This window comes from Triplophysa rosa, linkage group LG18 (genome assembly GCF_024868665.1).
Source record: "Triplophysa rosa linkage group LG18, Trosa_1v2, whole genome shotgun sequence".
Classification (NCBI taxonomy): domain Eukaryota; kingdom Metazoa; phylum Chordata; class Actinopteri; order Cypriniformes; family Nemacheilidae; genus Triplophysa; species Triplophysa rosa.
The window spans coordinates 14,661,295-14,667,103 of record NC_079907.1 but is presented as its reverse complement, the minus strand read 5'-3'; positions in this window follow the sequence as shown (position 1 = coordinate 14,667,103).

The following is a 5,809-nucleotide window of genomic DNA, read 5'->3' as shown; positions in this document are numbered from 1 at the left end:
TAATTGATTTTAATAGAAACTGATTGACTTTTGTTCCAGATTAATATCCCGTGCTGTTTCAGCAAGGTCACAGAACTGCTATTAACCAATTTTATATTAGAATTTGAATTACTCGTACAAATTATTCAATTTGAATCTGCAATAAAGCCTCTGATGAATCAAATCATTTTCAAATCGAGGCATGTAAATGAAAGAAGTCACATTAAAAATATATATGCTGTATATATGGCAATGAGGTTATTTTTCGATGTGAATTATTTGTCGAGCATCATCGTACTTGACTGTGCCTCTTACAGGTCTGCTCCATTAAAATGTACAGCAAGAGACGACTGTGTGACCCAAAACCTTGGTTAGGATATTACGGGCTGGTCCAGTGCGTGATGCACAAAGAAATATTTTGCAGACTGCTTTTAAAAAATCCTCTGATTTTGAGTGTGTTGTCTCATGAGGGGGGCTGAATGTGAACAATTCCACAAATGAGATGCAACCTTAGAAAAAAAACACAAAGACAACTGTGTCATCTGATTGCAATTTGCACCGTGTTTCTAGCTGGCACTTTTTTCACTTCAAAAATTGTTCTTTCATTCAAACGCTTAGACACACACAGATGACTTGTGAGGAATTTTACACAGAATCTCAAAAGAACATTTTGCATCTCTCAATCATAATGTTTTTCCCCACAATCTCAACGTAGTCCTCCATTGATTGAGTATTGGCTGTGTCTTTAGGAGATAATGCATGTAAAAACAGAACCAATTCCTTTAGACTGACACTATTTATAAGATTTATGGCGCTCTGGGACTTCATTGAAAAACATGATGTGATTGAGTTCTCTGTGGGTTTCCAATTTAGATTATAAACTTGACAACTGACATTCAATAGAGAAACATTTGCCACTTTATTTGGCTTATAAAGTATGAAGGTATTCAGTAGCAAAACTTGAGAGCATGTAGATTTTAATTTGTGAACTTGTAAAGTATTTGTACCTGTACACTAAAATGTACACTCGCAGCCCCAATGTGAAAACTTCTAAAATAAAAAACTGAAGTTGAATGTTGAGATTTGCACTCGTGGACAAAACTCACAAATCTGTCTACTGAATTTGAAGTTGCAGAAAAATACTCACAAATGTGTAAACTGGCATTTACAAAATACGTTGGCAGACAAATGCATATAGCACATATTTACACGTTTTCCTAGATTCAGATTTGAATTGCAACCACAAATAGGCATCTACAACCTCTCAAATCTGTCACTGCAGTTTCAAATCTTCCCGCCTTGACTTTTGCTACTACTTTCCCGATAAACCCTTTGCAAAACTAACTTGTGCACTTGAAAGCTCAGAGGCGAGAGAAAGAACGGCATTTGATGACGTCACGTGGCTGAGCCACACCGCCCCCTAATGGCAGGACAAAAAGGGTTTTTACAGTATTTAATTTAAGGTGAAACTCTAAATCAATAAATACATTTTCCTTTACAAAAATACTACTTACTGCAACTTTTTACTATAACTTAACTTTTCTATTTTATTCTCTTTTATATTTACTGTAGTATATCTTTGTTCTTAGTTTGTCCTTTGTTATATGTTTTATTGCTTTTCTACCCCATCTGCAAAATAGAATTTCAGGTATATGACAATAAAGATCTTGAATCTGATAAGGTTGGTGTATAAATTAGCAACCTAATTAACAATCTAACTTGGCTGAAGCAAGTTCGCTGATGATAATGATCAATATTAAATAACAGAAAACGTACAGTCAACCTGTCATTGTGTAAGGCTCCTATATCAGAATGATCAGAATCAGTTCTTTTTTTTATTCGGCGATAACAACCGACTGGATGCATTATCCTGCAGCTAGTAATTACCACATGAGTAAATTATTGTACACTAAATATTGATTAAATATTTTTAAACTCATCTGTAAAAAATCCAAACCTTCCATGAGGAAAAAAAACTTCCAGTTGAACCCACAACCCCAATACTGTATATGGTGGCATTGCACAGTCCTGCATACAATTTCTGTTAATTTTCAATGTCTTTACCAGTGTTGGTTAAGTTACTCTGAAAAAGTAATTAATTACCAGTTACTAATTACATATTCATTCGTGTAATTAGATTACTGTACAAATTACTCTCTCCAAAAAATTATTTAATTACTTACTACTAATTTATCCTACATCAACCTTAATTAGTTAAGTGATTCAAGGATAGACATGAAACGGCCCACTTAATTCATTCAAATAAATAATATAAAACTACACAAAGTAGTATTATTAACTGACCAAAGTATTAAAAATGTGAGAATTATACATAAAAGCACAGATTTTAAAGTTAGACTTTGAATTTTGATGTCAATTCCACTATCGCACACACATATATTACACAAAGTATTTAGTTAGATTACATCAGAAGTAACTGTAATTAAACTAGAGAAAAAATTGAGTAATCCCTTACTTTACTTTTTCAATGGAAAAGTAATTAAATTACAGTAACTAATTACTTAGTAACTAGTTACACCCAACACTGGTCTTTACATATTGAAAATAATAAAAAAATATTAAAAAGTAGAAATAGCTTAAAAGTGCAATAATGGTCAGTATACATTGTCACTATACAATACATTGCTCACGGAATTTAATTTACATTTATATTATACTACCAGGAACGTGTTTTTTAAATATGAATATAATATTGGTAACATTATAACTAAAGCAATAATAATTCTCAAGGGTTAGGCTATAGAATCATAATGTTGAACTGTGTAAATGTACATTTTTTTTACAGTATATCAATGAACATTATAGTATACATATACATTACATTCTTTCTCTCGCCTCTGAGCTTTCAAGTGCACAAGTTAGTTTTGCAACGGGTTTATCGCGCAAGTAGTAGCAAAAGTCAAGGCGGGAAGATTTGAAACTGCAGTGAAAGGTTTGAGACGTTGTAGATGCCTATTTGTGGTTGCAATTCAAATCGGAATCTAGGAAAACGTGTAAATATGTGCTATGCATTTGTATCTGCCAATATATTTTGTAGATGACAGTTTACACATTTGTGACTATTTTTCTGCAACTTCAAATTCAGAAGACAGATTTGTGAGTTTTGTCCACGAGTGCAAATCTCAACATTCAACTTCAGTTTTTTATTTTACAAGTTTTCACATTAAGGCTGCAAGTGTACATTTTTGTGTACAGGTACAAATACTTATTTTACAAGTTCACAAATTAAAATCTACATGCTCTCAAGTTTTGCTACTGAAATACCTTCATAATAAAGGGTGCTTAAAAATCATGAATTTGTCAACCAGGCATCATTTTGTAAGTGAAGCTATGTAGATTATGAAAGAACAAGAATTTCCTAGAATATTGTGTGTCAACTTGAGCTACATCTACTTATGTAATATACCCATTGATAAATATGAGAATGAGATGTGAGTAGTATATATGCGGGTCATAGTGTCAAAATGATTGACAGGTATGATTGATGGGGTCATTGACCTTTGCGGAGGGGGGGTTGGGGGTGTTGAATTACTTCCGGACCACCCACGTTGCAAGGGGGCCTCCCCCTTTGCGTTAACCTTTGACCGTATCCGCCCCCTTAGTGTGGTACCGCCCACGTCGTGGTGAACTTTTGCCCTTTGGCAGTATCTGTCCACGTTGTGAGTGATTGTCCACGTCTCAAGTTTTGTCCCGTATGTTTACCGAACATTTTTCTCCCTTTTCCGGCGATCATTTTTGGACATGTTTTTATGAGGTTGACACGTATCTTATGCATGAATAAATAAAGCAACGAGTGATTAAATAAAGAAATGATTAATTAAATACATGAATAAAGCAACGAATAAGTAAATAAAGCGGCGAATAAATAAATAAAGAATTGGTTATATAAGTGATTAAATAAATAATGAATAAGTATATACATGAATAAAGCAACGAATAAGTAAATAAAGCGGCGAATAAATAAATAAAGAATTGGTTATATAAGTGATTAAATAAATAATGAATAAGTATATACATGAATAAAGCAACGAATAAGTAAATAAAGCGGCGAATAAATAAATAAAGAATTGGTTATATAAGTGATTAAATAAATAATGAACCTTTCTCACACGTGTCTAATTGTACAGGGGCATCCATGAAAATGGCTTGACCAAATAAATGTTTGTACGTGTGCACAAGTGTTGAGCGGTTACCTTCCAGCGTTCATGTTTCTGAAAAATGAAAATAAATCTGAGTATCCATTCTTCAAACTGTGTCTACAACACTGTATAATTAAAGCGCATGTTTTTCCTAACTGCATGGAGCTGTGTCTTTAAATGGTGTCCATGATGTTCCCCCTATCCTGACTGTTTTCCTTCTGTCTGAGGAGATGCCAGTGCGTCCACCAACCAAGGGTGAAGAAAAAAACATCTTTATTGCTAGTGTTAATAGCATCTCAGCAGGCAGTTGGGTGATTCCTTAAAACACAAAGCAGATTTTGATTGAACAGCAAGAATCCTTAAATTGAATGTACGTCATGTTCATTTCATGAATGTTTTTTTATATCATGCCTCCAGGTTGTATCATAAAATAAGTCTGCATAAGGTTTTCAAAATATTTTTTTTTTTTTTTTTTTTTTAGATTAAAAATAAAAGTGATTCTATCAAAGGTATACCTTATAACATAATTGTTTATATGATTCTAAACTGATATTCTTTAGAACATTTAGAACAGTCAAATCTCACACATCCTGTTATTAAGAGTTGTCTTTGCACATCTGTTTTAGTGGTTAGTGTTAAACTGTGGCAACCCCTTAACACCTAGACACTATTCTAAGATTTACTGACATATAGAGCAGACTCTGAGTTCTTTTCAGCGTCAAACCTCTTTATTAATTTGTGTTGAACATCTGATTGTGTAGCAAGGAAACTCAAGAAGTAGACATTCCATCCTACAGTAAGTGTTTCTGTTTACTTTTAGTTTAAACAAGGTTTTAATTGTTGTTGTTTTTAAACAGTTTGCTTTAGATTCAAACTTTACACGCACAAAGTATACGTTGAATCACCTTTTCTTCATTTTATCCTCACCATTTTCTTATGTTTTGTTTTTGAGTGTCTATTGAATATACTAGGCTATATTTTCTTACACAAAGCAACTGAGCAATAGAGGTTTTCACTGCAAGTATATGAAGTAAATAGCTTTATATATTTTTTTCATACTCAGATCAGACAGGTTGCGTGTTGGATTGTGTACTACAGGTAAGTGGTAAAATGTAGTTAAATTTAGGAAACTTTTAAAAATATATCCTTAAAATAAACCTAAAAAGTGGCTAAAGCATGCAAGAAAAATGGTCAACTTGTGCAGACAATGCATTATCTGAAGCGCTGTGAATTGACTTCAAATGAGCAAAACATACTGTATAGTGCTCTCAAGATAGAGATGCTCCGGTTTCAGCGTGTTCCTGATTTAAAAGTTTATTTATCATATTCAGCCAAATTCTTGTGTTTTCATATTTTCTTCACCGCTCTATAAGTACTTTCAAACATACATTGCATTTTAATTTGCCTTCACCTTGTCTTTCAGTGATGTAGACTTGCATCGGCATATGAAGGTAAGCCCACATGCATCACCCATTCCAAATCTCACATGTCAGCAAATGACAGACGTAAAGATACACTTCTTAAACTGCATGTCCGCTATAGACCAGTGCTTCGGAAGTCGTAATTTAGTTCACACTTCTCTAATAACCTGATGTGTGAATATAATTACTATGTACGTGTCATTTACGTTTTTAGATAAATGCTTATCGGCAATCTTCCTCAGATTCATA